Genomic DNA, 13,474 nt, shown 5'->3' on the forward strand with positions numbered 1-13,474 from the left:
CACTCACACAAGTCATCTCCAGGGTAACTATGTGCTTCAGATTGGCTTGTATGTTTTGAATTATCAGTAGGCTACTGAATAGCCTTCAATGCGTACACAGGCCCATGAAAGTAGCGGCAAATGTGTTCTCTACAGTAGAGCGGCAAATAAAGCTACTCTCCTTCAGTGTATCCAGAATTTTCTGAGACAACAGCATTTAGTATATGAAAAAGTAAAAAAAAAAAAAAATCTACCTGACTTTATGGTGAATGTTTACATTTTAAATATGCATTTAAAGCACACTGAATATGCAAATACAGCACACTGGTTTTTGTTTTTTTTTTTTTCTTTTACATAAAACACGTTATTTAAGTTCACAGCCCTTCCCAAGGCAGGGATCTGAAAGAGTAACACAGGGCTGTCTTTACTTCCATGATGCCACCTACACGAAGCACAGTTCACATTTCAAAAGAGATTCCAAAATGTTCCCCAGTGTGAAGAGGACTGACTCGTTTCCTCTTACTTTCAGACTCTCTGTTATAAAAATGTATTGTTAATCGCCAAAGTTTGGAGCCTTCCACATAGGCATGTTCCCTGCAAATGCATTCAGTTGGGGCATGTATATGTTTTGTTACGTTATGTACGTAAACATCTACCCTTGTGCATATGTATATTTACATCGCGTGTAAATATGTGCTGTATATTACCAAACTGTACTATACTTAAGGAGGAGGAGGAGCTTAGTAGTAATGCAGGCAATATTTTAGTGAACTGTTCACTGGGTACAGTTTTCTAAGGAAGTAATTAGTTCCTATTTGGTTTATCGGCTTTGCAGGCAAAAAGGTGTGTGGTGACAGACACAATTATCTGTTGTATCCCAAAAGGCCGATTTTGAACTATTTCTTTAACATATGCTTTAAATAAAAGCAGATAAGCCTTCGCCTCCTCTTCGGAAGGCCTTCGGCACTGGGACTGATAAATAATTCAAAGAAAAGCTAAACTTTGGTTCTGAACACAAAGGTTCATCTACTGAAACACTAACATTTTACCATTAACACATCTTGTTAAAATTTAGCTGTTGTAAATTATCTTCTGAAAAGCGGTGGTGGAAAGTGTACCAGGGTCCTGGCTGGGTGGGGCAGGCAGTGGGTCCCGCCACCAGTGCCTGTTTGGGACAGGAGGACTTAGGAAGACTCGGGGCTGGCAGTAAGACCACCTAGCATTAATGAATGAAGAGAAGAGGCAGATACAGACCAAAGTACTTCCGAATTACTGGGCCCCCCTCAGTGCCAGCCTCCCGCATGCAGGGCCACCACAACAACTAGGAGGCTGCTCTTAAGAAGCCCCTGAACCTCAGCTCACGAAGACACTGGCGAGTAGGTCAGCGGCCTCAGTGGGGAAGACAAAAGCTTCACCTTCCTTTGGATTTCTCTGTCCTGTTTCCCCTTGAGAGCGGGCGCTGGCAGCACCCAGAGGGAGGGAGTCCCTGGTTAATGTTTCCAAGGGCAGGAATGCGTTTCCGCAGGACTTTCCTTCTACTACTCCGCTTTTCTCTTTCCTCTGGAGAGGAGGCCGACAGCCCCTGTGCTGTACGAAAATTCAGAGGATCGCAGGCCTAAGGAAGGGGAGTCATTATGTCAGACCTAAAAGGGTATGGGTGCCCCCGCCCTGCCGCCCCGATTCCCTTCACTGGAAAGGAGCCAGCGAGTTGGAAGGGAGCACGACACAACCCCAAAGGGTCAAAGACCTCCTCCTTGCCCCCTAGAGTGAACCGGCCAAGGAGCAGGTCCTAAGGCCAAGGACGAGGCGTGAGTCGCCACCACTGGCTTCCTGGTGACACACGAAGACGCAGGCCACCCTGGCTCGCGTGGGGCAGGTGTCCACGCACTGCCCTGACCCCGAGGGGGCTGTGTTTGAGAATCAGATGGGGAGACTTAGGCGAGAAATAGGGAGACGTCCCGAGCGGAGCCCCCAGGGGGACAAATAATGAGCTCTGGAGCCGCAGCTTTGGACCTCAGGGCTGAAGCCACAGGCTCGCGCCGCCGCCTCCTGAGCGCCTCCTGCCCTGCCCTGCCCTGAGCGCGCGCCGCGCTCACGCGCACGCGCACACGCTCTCGCGCACGCACACGCGCACGGCTCTGAGCCACTGCTCCCACCGGACAGAGAGGAAACGGCCCTTGCTTGGCCCTCCCGCCCGAGGGGACCCGCCCCTCCCGGAGCTGTCCCTGCGGGTGACAGCTCGGCCTCTGGGCTCTGAAGCGCGCAGGCCGGGAACGAGGCGCGCGGCCGGCGACACTGGCGGGGCTGCCCGGCGCTCACCACGGCGGCGCCCGCGACTGGGGACCGCGGAGCTGGGGACTGGGGAAGTCTCCTCCCGCCCGGCCGGGCCCGGCCGCTGCCTCCAGGAACCCGCGTGGGAAGTGGCACGGAGCACATGCGCCCATGGGGAGCTCCTCCCGGAGGAGGCGCGGAGAATCGGACCGCGAGTCCCCTGCGCGCCTCCCACAAGGTCGGACAGTGCCGTCCCCCTTGTCACCGCGGTGGGGCCGCGTGGCGCCGCAGGCTGCTCCCCACCTCAGCGCTGGGCCAGTCCTGGAGTGACAGGGCCACCACCTCCTGGCTGCGGGATTTCTTGGCTCCGTCCACGCCGGGGGTGTGAGGGCGTTTTCGTCTCCTCGCGGAGCCGCGAGAGGTGCTGGAAAGTTTCCTGCCACTTGAGGGACAGAGGAGGATGAATTCCTCGCCCGCTTTCTAAGATGGCCAGGAAAGCACCAGGAGTCCAGCGGCGAGCTTTCCCCTCTGCGGCGCCGCAGGTCGTCCGGGCGCACACACTCCTTCTCTGCCGAGGGGACGCCCGCGTACGCAGTGAGCCCGGCAGGGGACCAGGCACCCGGGGCAGGACGGGGGACCCGGGCACCCTCTGCCCGCGCCGCTTCCGGCTGGGCCGTGCCCGCCTTTGTGCACCCACCCACTGGGTCGCCCACACTGCAGCCGCTTTCCTAGAACACAGTTCAAGACCTCGGAGACAACAGTGGGGTCTCGACCGCCTGGGGCAGCTTAAATGCTCCACAGGGCCCACGCCCGCTACATAGACACGAGGTGGCTGAACCGGCAGCACTGGGTGGCCACGTCCTCTGCTCTCTGCACAAGTTCGCTGAGCTTCAGGTGGCGCCTGGCCTGACCCGGACCCAGCGCCAAGCCATGGCCAGGGCTGCGGGTTTTTAAAGACCCACATCTTACAAATGTGAGATTTTGATCGAGCAGCACAGATTACTTAACGCGTTCCATTTCTCTGCGATCCAATTTTATTAGGATTTACTCTCATTTGTGCTCAGTTTCTCTGGGGAAATAATGCTTTGATTAATGTAATCCCGGCCCGGGATCCGCCACATGCCCCCCGACCTTCTCCCCAGAGAAAGGGCCTGTTTGACAAACAATAACAGACCAGCAACTCTTGCAATCTGCCCACACCTTTGGGGGTGGCTGAGGACAGGGTGACACACACGCACTACTAGCCAGGCGCAGAAGCAAGAGCAGGGCTGGGTCCAGGGCGAGCTTCCAAGGCACAAAGCCTGGGGCTCCGCGGTCTGGGACGCGCGTGGGGGCATGTGCGCGCCTGCCCTGGGCTGGCTTCGAGTGTCTGCCTCTTTGTCCCCCGCCACAGGCCTCCACAGCAGAGCTCCACGCTCTGCCCCTGATCCCAGGGTGTGTCCACAGCGCCACCCGTGGCTCGAAGCACCTCCAGAGCCGGTCTTTGGGGGTTAAGCAGCACCCCGACCTGCAGCTGCGAAAACCTCGGCCAAGAAGCCTAGGATCTGGAACCCAATGCGACGGCTCGCTCCGTCCCTAAGTGCGTGCGCCCATTCAGCCTGGCACGCGCGCATGCGACAACACAAATCCACGGACGGCGCCCCGGGAGACGCGCCGAGCTCGGGCTGCAGGCTGAGGACAAGCGCGCGCCCCTCGCCCTCCGCCTCCTGCTCAGCCTAGGCCCCTCGCCGAGGGGACAACAGCTCAATTACGAAGAGGGGCGAAGGAGCGAGTTCCAGGCTCCGAGGCGCGCGCGGTCGCTCCTCGGGTTCTGCGCCCCGTTGCGCAGTCCCCACCCCCACCGTCCTCGGCGAGGGGAGGGCGGAGACGCGGCGGCGCGAGGGGTCCTGGCCTACTCCTCCGGAACAAAGCCCGCCGCGGGAGCCCGCGGCCGCGCACCGAGCTGGCGACAAAGGCGAGCGGCGGGCGGGAGCCGAGCTCCTAGCCCGCGCTCCTCCGGCTGGTGGGAAAGAGGCCCGAGAGATGGGTGCGATTGGCACCCACATGCTTCTGGGCTGCAGCCACAGCTCTGCATGCTGGTGACCTGTCCGGGTGCCTGGCATTTATCTCGCCTTTCCGCACCCCATCTGCTTCTCTGCCCCTGACCTCCACCTCCTCCTGTCGCCCCGCGCTTTCCCCCTCCTCTCTCCTTTTCCCTTCCCTCTTTCTCACTCTGCTTTTTTTACCTTTCCTGTTTTGGTTTTGTTTGTTTGTTTGTTTTTTGTTTTTGTTTGTTTGTTGTCCCAGAAAAGCAATGCTAATTCCACTTCTGCCGCAGCCTCGGTCACATAGCATTTTGCAAGGCCTTCCTGGGCAGTGCTCAGGAGAAAGGGGGAGTGACTGGTCCTTTTAATTCCACTGTGCAAGCTGCAGCTAAGTAAAATATAACCGCGAAGGCACCTCTCCAGAGGCCGAGCTCAGCCCGGAGCCCCTCACCATGCCCCACTCGGGAGGAGTCGAATGGCGCCCACAAATCACGCAGCGGCGAGTGTAGGGGTGAAAGGACAGGAGGCCTTCCCAGACCCAGCCCTGGGGAAAGTTCTAGTCCTCCTTTCTAGCCTGGTGGGACTGCTGGCTGGAGCCCTCCAATAAAGTTGTAGTATTTTAGAATTTAGGAGACTTGGGAGGCCATGTGTTTCCAAGTGAAGTTTTACTAGGTGGTTTTGTAATGTGAAATGAAAATAAAAGGACTGCTGCCCACCCCACTGGAGCTCTACAAGACACGCTTTGCTTCTGGGGCTTTTGCACCTTGCTCTGCCACTGAATTAACATTTAAGGTCTATCAAGTTCCACACTGGGCTGGGGTTCCTTCCCTCCAGCTTGTGTTAACCAAGCTGTCTACAGAAATTTTGGGGAGAAGGCAGAGTGGTCAAAGCAGCGCCGCACACAGAACTTTTTAATGGGACCCACGCATGCTAGCTGGAGCTGCAGGAAGCTAGAGGGCATGACTCAAGTAGGACTGCTGCACCTCAAGCTATTTGTGAAACACCAAATATGAAAGAATACTGTTTTTAAAGTGAACAATAGAAATGCTTTCTGGAAACACCCCGGAGGCTGCAGGCCCCACGGCCGGCGGGCGGCACCGGTGGGTTAGAGCTGGGAGGCGGGCCTAGCAGGGGTGGCGGCAGCAGCGGCAGCACCAGGAGAGGAGGCCCGCGCAGCTGTTTCTGGCAGAACTGTCTAAAAGAGCAGCCCTGGGCCTACGACACACTACAGGCTGTACCCAGCTCCTCAGACAATAGCCGGGTTCAGATGTCAAAAAAATCTATTTAAAAAAGGAGGCACCGACACCATGCAAGAATTATTTTCTCCTTTGGCACAAGGACTCCTTCATCTAGCAGGCAGTGCCATGGTTCTGACCCAGGGAGGAGGTGCTCCCAAGTGCAGAGGGGACTCTTTGGTGTCCCCAAGGGAGAGAACAACCCAGCTCAGTTCTGCCGGGACCACCACAGCTCGAAACGTCCAATAACTTCTCTGGCAAAGCTGAGTTAGTATTTCTGGAGTATGCTTTTTAACACACACACACACACACACACACACACACACACACACACACCCAGAGCCACCAAGTGACCTTGGAATATTTTCCTGCTAGGACAGAGCCACATGTGCTTGTTAATGAATCAACAGCATCATCCTCTTCCTCAGCTTCTGGGATCCATCAGATGGGCTCTACTTTCCTCAGCTTTGCAAGTTTACATTTTAGAAGACCAGGATGTTGGGGTGCAGGAAAGGGCTGAGGGGGCTCCTGCTTTCCCAGTGATGAGCAGCTGTCTGCAGGCAACCTGTCAGTGTGCACAGTCATGGTGCTTGCTGGTAAAGCGGGGTCATTTCAAAAGCATGGTGACCAACTTTCTCCACTTCTTTAGCTTTTTGTTTTGTTTTGTTTTTCATAATCAGAAATGCCCTGTACTTTAAAACTCTCCTAATAAATAACACAAAGGAAGCATCTTGCTTCAGGGTAAGGAATCATAGTGTCTTTGAATTTATAATTACCCCTTCAAATCCATCTTTCAAAAAACCCTAAATGCTTGCTCTTTTCTTTCCCTAAGATCAGATAAATTAGTTATCAAAGCTACACAAAGGACTTGGGTTAGGGAGGAAACCCAGGGTACACTTCAAAACAAACTTAGCAAGCCCAAGAAACAGTTCGTCACCGCCATCACAACAAATCCTCTCCACCCGAAAGCTACCGTTTTGGAGTCCTCCCCCCTGCACAGAACACACTTGTGGTTTGTGAGCACTTGAATTTGTAAACACAGTGGCAGTGTGCACCCAGGCTGCATGGATCGAGCCCCTCCTCACTCTCCAGCAGAAGCAAGTGAGTAAATGCTGTGTTGGGCTGGGCACATTTGACCCAGGTACTGTTTCACACACACTCCTTAGCAGAAGCAGTTTCCCTATCCCCAACAATTAAAAGTCTGCAGCTTTGTCCTGCACTTTAGATCTTAATTCCTACCCAGCTTGATGGTTTCCCTCTCCAAATCATTACAGAATGCCAAAGTGGACTCTAGATTGTGTGGGTTCTTCTCCAATTAACTTGTTGCTTTACCTAGAAATCTTATTTTCTGTGTCTTTCACTGCAAGGTTACTTAGGACTGGAGATTTCATGGGAGCCAAGCACGCTTTTTCCTTTCCCTGTTCTTCTTAAGTATATTTTTGAGAAAAGAAAGTAAACAGCAGCTACTCAGGAGACCACAGATAGGGAAAATCTCACACACACAAACATGGCCCAACTGTGCAGAGTGGGAGCGTCACCTGGGTTCTGTAAAATGTCTGAGGGAATCAGAAGTTTCCTTTCTCTCTAATATTTCTCAAAAGCATAGAGAATTGCTGGGCGCCCAAAGTAAGCCAGATCTTTGAGACATTTGTCTCAAATGTTTGAGTGGATCTGCCCTAGAAGTCTTTTGTCTGAAATGTCCAGAGAGCTGAGGAAAAGACAGTGTTTTGGCTTAAGTTACAGAGGTTCCTCGACTCTTTACCTTCTTTATTCACCAACCTGCCGGTGCATTTCCTGACTCAAATGTGAGCGGGCGGGGACATTGAGCCGAGTTCGGCGGCCTGCTTTGCTTACATGACTACCACCGTCTTCCAGCCGTCCTCCACGAAGCCCCACTTCATCCCAAACCCTGACGCTAAAATTAGTTTTAAAGAAAAACTTCTCCGTGACTGGAAGCAGGTGGCCTGCAGCCACCGTAGAACTTGGTGGCGCGGCTGCCTCCTTTGGAGCAACCTGACAGCTGTCCCCTGGCTGGGCTGATGCTCACAGGTGCTCCGCTGCCTGCACGAGCAGCGCGTCCACGGCGGCCGCCGGGGCCCTCCTGAGTCACCCCGAGTGACAAGCTGACTTAACTCCTCAGAACCTGCCGACAGTCGCCCTCCTCCATTTCAGCACATTTTCCACATCTTTCATCCTTTTTGCCACAAAACTTTCCCTCTTCCAGGGCAGGATCTGAAAATCCTAGAGGCAGACACTTTGCCCTCTAGTAAAACTTTTCTTCTCGTGGGTCAGGTAGTTTCCAATCCACAGTCCCCCCCCCCACCCCACGGTTACTCTGTATTTTCTTTTCCCAGTCAAGCTTTTCAATAGTGAATGCCAAATCTTTCTAAAACCTCGGGGGAGGAGGGTGCAGCAGACATGAGCTGCTACTCAGCATCCTGGACAGCTCAGACTGCATCTTCAGGCTCCTGAGTTTTATTTAGAAGCCAAAGCATGTATCAGGTTGAAGAACCTCCGTTATTGAGCAGATAACACGTCAGAATGCTTTTCCTTCCTCCTTGGCCATTGCCCAGAATCTACAACCCAGAAGATAGCTTCTGAACTATCCTATTACGTAAGCATAATAATAATTTTTTAAAAGCGTCCTTGCTTCACAATTTCACAACCCATTTCTGCACACAAGCCTGGAGGCACTTTCCCCGCAGAAGCCGAAGCAGTGCTTGCAGGGCGTGCTCAGGGTGATTTCTCAGACGCGAGAGGGCGGGTGTTGGGACGTCATTGTACTCATATTTTAAAATCCTGTGTTAAGCAATGAATTCACTTTTCACCATGCATTCGCATAGAAAGGTAAGAGTGTTTGTTCCTTTGGCAAGTTTCAGGAGCAGATTTGCTTTTGAAACGACTGTATTTTCCGCGGCACCCGCTACAACGAGTCAGTGCGCCCCCTGCTGACGAGCCCGCAGCGCTACTCCTTAGCAAAGTTTATTTTGTTCAGTAAACCGTGTCATATAAAATTAACAACAACCAATAAAATTAGCTTATATGTTTCAACTGTAAAAGTCCAAAACAAAATAAAGCTAGTTTTAGTGGCACTAGAAATCTCTAGTTTGGCATCTTCTCTTTGGCTGAACCAAGGTCCTTTTATCTAAAGCCCAGTGCACAAACATATAGCTTAATGTGACTAGTGTTCTTTCTTTTATTTCTTTCTCTATGGCAACCAATATACTCTGCTCAGAAATGTTCCCCATCAAGGAAACAAATGATCTTCAGGGAGCGGCTCTATATGGCCTGTGGCCCGGCAGAGCACACAGAGTTAACCCCAGTCAAAGGGACGCTGCGAAGCATACAAACCCGGGTGGAAAACTGGCCCTGCCGAGCCCCTCCCCACCGAACCCTCTGCCTTCTTGTCACAAACCACTGCGCTGACTGTTTCCAAATAAATCACCAGCTCTACCCTGCAAGGTGTGCTTCCTACGAGATGGGGGGGAACCAAAAAAAACCCCAAAACTCCAGCCCTGATTCCCCCTCCAGGGCCCAGAAGCAGCTTCCTTTAGAACAAAACCAAGAAGCCTTGCAAATCCTCTCCGGCCTCTTTCACAAAGGTAAGCTCTGCTCACGCTGCCCGGACTTGGCCTAGCCGTTTGCTCCAGCCATATTCACCTAATGACTGCTCCTGGTAAAGAACCGCACCCTCAGCTTTTACAAATCCCAGCGACCTGGGCTGGGGATGGGGGTGGGGGGCAGCCAGGCTGTCCAAAATGGAAAACACAGTACAATCCAGTCTTCTGCAGAAGCTCTAGCCTCCGTGGGCAGTAAAGTCTGGGATGTCCTGGTTACTTTTGATTGATCACCCGCCTTGGGGATGGGCTTTCACTGGGAGCCAGCAGGGCTCACCACCCCCTGCTCGGGCGACTGGCCTTAGCCAGGGGGGCGCTGACTTCCTGCTCCTCTCCCTCCCGAACTCCTCCTGCCCCAGCTCCTGCCTCCCGGCCAGTCCCTAGCCCCAGCTCCCAGAGCGCACCCCCCACCCACCCACCCACCCACCCAGCAAGTGCACACAGCTCAGCACACAGCCACTAGAGACAGAAAGGGGATGCTTCTCCTTGCATCCTGATTCTCTGGGAGCAAAAAAAAATTCCAAACAAGACACATTTATATAGTGCACGCCTCGTAATCACATTCTTTTGCAGCCCCCCATCAACAATTAAAATTAATAATATTCTTCTCCTCACACACCCCAAAAGTGCCTCGCTCTGTGGAGCTTTGGAATGAGTCCATATTTTTATGCAATATTTTAGCAGGGTTGGATTTCTCTTCCTCCCTCCCCAACGCACTCTCCCTTCCACCCCAAGACAGTGGCCCTGCGAATCTTCTCCTGTCCCGAGCCTTGCAAACAAGGGCCCACACCTGCAAGACCACAGACAAATAAATGCACCAGATAGAAAGGGGCGGAGATGAGAACGCGGGAAAGAAAATGAAAGGCACTTACCGAGCAAATTTCCAAGGTTAGATTTTTTTAAAATAAAACAAGGTGTTTTATTTTTCTAAAATAAGGTACCTGGGGGTGGAGGGGAGGCACATTCTCAACTCTGCGGCACCGGCGGAGCCTAGGTCTTCCCTGTACACTGAGTCCTCTAAGCCCAGCTCGCACTAGTCTATTATTTTCACCAAAATATATGAAAATGTATGCAAATGAAAATCAGCACTAACTGTTCTCCCCTTGTTATATACTTTGGATTTTTTTTTTCCAGACAAAACAATCACACTCTGCAAAGGGAAGGGGCGGATGGGTGGGGCGGGGGGTGGGGAGCTAGGCGAGAACGAAGTACGTGGAAAGGGGGGAGACGAAGGGGACAGAGCGGGGAACCCGAGCGCGTCTCTTCTCCAGGCGCGAGGCGTTTTGGGGGGCTTCCCGTAAGCGCACACACCCTCCTTGCAAAGAAAGAAAGGGAGAAGGAGAGAGAGCGGATCTGTTTGCAGAGGCGCTATCGCGTTTCATCAGGCCACCTGAGACTGCTTTTGAAAGCGTGTACTGTGAAATTCATAGCAGTAATTTAGACAAAATCCTCGCTGTATATTAATGAAAGGCGGCCCCGTGGCTCTGTTCCTCTGCTCCCCATTCAGTGTAAACAAAACCACGAGACTCTCTCGGTTTTTGAGCCGGATCCAAGCAAAATCGGCAGCAAAGGAAAGCACGGGGCGCTGGCACCGACTATTCCAACGTCTGCACCTGGAGATCTCAGATTTATTCAATGAAATCTGTGTTCATTCCTTCATATATACATCCAAGCATACATAAATATAAAAAGGGACCTATGGGGGACGCGGGGGAAGAAGCCGTTCTGCTTGGGTTTTGATCGCCGCCGTCTTTTAGGTCTGTAACTTGGCAATAACGGCCTTGCTGAGATCGGCCTAGATGGCACCTTTCTCCCGGTGAGCGGGAGCCGGACCACAGCCTACGGAGCCCTAGGGGCTGCCGCAGCCCATCGAGATCGTCAGAAGCTGCGCGGCTGCCGCGGGAGAGGAGGCAACTCGGCCGGTCGCCGGCCGGAGGAGCCGCTCGGCAGGGAGCGAAGAGCGCAGGCCGGCCCGCACCTTCTCGAGCCTGGCCACCGAGCCAGAGCTGCGCCCCGGACAGGCGGCCCCGCGACTGGGGAGCAGGGTGCGCGCACACGCACACTCATTAGAAGCCGTGTATTTATTGAATGTCCGAATTGGGTTAGTTCACTGGGAATCCCCGAGGAGGGTTCAATTTGCCCTTGTTTTCGTTGCCACTTTCTCTTTTTTTCTTGGTTCGCTGAAGCTCCTCAGAGCAGCGTTTCCGCTTGGCCGCGTCCCCCTCCAGCCCCCCTCCCGCCTACCCCGCCCCCACCCCGTCCCCCTTAACTCTTTCAGCCGAGCCGGGGCTGGGAAGCTCCCCGGCCGCCAGCCCCTCCGCCGCGCAAACCCAGCTGAGACAGAAAGGAAAGAAGAAAAGCACCACGATGCCTAAAAATAGCGAGCGAGCAAAGCCCCTCCGCTCCTAACAATCACACTGAAATTGCACACACACTCACGCGCGCGCACATGCACGCACGCACACACGGTAAGCGGTGCAGCGGTGCAGGGCGCGGCCGGCGGATCCCGGCTCTGGCAGCTCCTGCGGGTGCTCGAGGCTGGGGGGCACTTACGAGGCGTCTATGGGGGAGATCGGACCGACTGCCTTGCAAACCCAGCGCGTGGCTCCGCCAGCCGGCACCTCCAAACTCACAAGGGCACGCGCGCCCCGGTCCCCCGGAGGGCGGCGCGGGCGGGCGAGGGCGGGGTGCGGCAAGGATCCGACCGCACGCGCTGTGCGGACCGCCGGGCTCCGGAGATGGCATCTGCGAACTTAAACAAAGGAGCCGGCGCGCCGCGCTGCAGAAAGTTGCGGTGGCCAAGATCCAAGGCGCGTGGCCACGGCCCCCACCCGGAGCCGCCCCCTCCGGGACAGAGCCGGGGGTCGGCGGGGGAAGGGAAGAGGAAACTTCGAGCCCACTGGGGACACCTCCCTGCCTAGGTACCGCGCACCCCGCGGCTCTCCGGGTGGGGGCGGGGGTTGGGCGCACGCACGCCGGGCTGGCTGGGTGGGGTGACTCGGCCGCGGTTTCCCGTGAATTTCTGCTCTCCGGATTCCTCCCGACCCCCGTTCTTCCCTCCCTTTCTCTCTCTCTCCCCCGCCCACCTCTCCCCCACCCCCAGGCCGATCGCAAGCACAAGGAGCCGCTGAGGGACGCCAGCCTTTGGGCCGGACGCTAAGAGTTAAGATGTGGCGGCGGGGGAGGGGCGGGGAGGGGAAAGTGGCGGGGTGGGGGGCGAGGCCCGGGACGACAGATTTCAGGCTTCTACGACGCGCTGCCTAAATTAAAAAGCAACCAATCGGAACGGCCGGAAGGGGGGCCGCGCGTCCGGAGCCAGTCATTCCGGGGCTGCCAATCACGCAGCGGGTAGCCAATCGGCGGGGGCCCTGGCGTTCGACTTCCTTGTATTTGGGAAAGTGTGGTGGTGGGTGCGCGCTCGCGGCGGAGGGTAAACATTCGACAGTCCCCGCTCGGAGAGGGAGGGACAGAGAGCGAACTGTCAGATCGCGGCGAGCAAGCGCTGGCGCCCGAGAGCCGAGCGAGGGAGGGCGAGGGAAAGTGCGCGAGGGCGAGCGAAGAGAGAGCGCGAACCCGGGCGCAGAGGAGCTCCGCCGCACCACCGCGCCGGCCCGCGCCCCCGTCGGGGCTCCCGAGAGCTAGCGAGCGAGCGCGCAGCGTCCCCGGAGGGGTCGGGTGCAGGAGCCCCTCTATGCACACACACACCTCCACCGCCGCCAATGCAAGCCTCCTCCTCCTTCTGCAGACCACTGCTGGGAAAAAAATAAAACAGCAGCCCCAAGCGCCAGCGACAAGGTAACAGAGCAGTTCGACATCATTTTTTTTTCCTGTGCATTTTTTTTCCTTGTTATATTTGTTTCCTAATTTCTGCCCAAAAGGAAAGATGTCGCATCAGACTGTGACTGTTGCGAGGAGAATGAGAAAGGACTCTTGTGTCCGAGGCAGCCTAGAGCTCCGGCAATAGCAACTTCAGCGCAATGCACCCTCGGAGGAAGTTTTCCTAGGACAGAACCAAACTTGGAAAGAGTGGACCCGAGGGGGGCAGCAGGCGCCGGGCTCCCCTCTCTGAGCCCAAGAGCGCCCAGCACCTCCAAGCCTTCTGAGACATAGAAAGTTTTGCCACGCCAAGGGGAAGCCTGAGAGATGCGTTCCTGAACGAGAGCCCGAGGAGGCTGCGGGCTCAGGCCGGCGGCTGGCCACGCGTGACTTGGCGAAGGAGGGAAGGCACCGCTTCTTTGTTGTCGCCCGCAGAGCCATCATCTAGCAGGTGGACCTAGCCCCGCACCCCAGAGGCCCGGAGGCAGCAGCGGCCCCGCCCGGCCCGGCCCGGGCCAGCGACCCCCGGAAG

At 55.3% G+C, this 13,474-nt stretch overlaps 1 long non-coding RNA gene across 3 annotated transcripts in view; it reads right to left on the reverse strand.

Moving 5' to 3' along the window:
• Positions 1 to 12,171, reverse strand: part of LOC111817224 — a 41,591-nt gene extending 29,420 nt beyond the window's left edge. Inside the window, exon 1 of one of the 3 annotated variants that reach the window (XR_002821472.1) lies at positions 11,680 to 12,171. This is a non-coding gene — a long non-coding RNA (uncharacterized LOC111817224). Of the gene's footprint in view, positions 1 to 9,998; positions 10,144 to 11,679 lie in introns of those variants that run through there. The other 2 variants (XR_002821470.1, XR_002821471.1) reach the window with 2 other exon arrangements.
• Between the last annotated feature and the right edge of the window lie 1,303 nt (positions 12,172 to 13,474).

Source organism: Octodon degus, unplaced genomic scaffold, assembly GCF_000260255.1.
Source record: "Octodon degus isolate 3935 unplaced genomic scaffold, OctDeg1.0 scaffold00052, whole genome shotgun sequence".
Lineage (NCBI taxonomy): Eukaryota > Metazoa > Chordata > Mammalia > Rodentia > Octodontidae > Octodon > Octodon degus.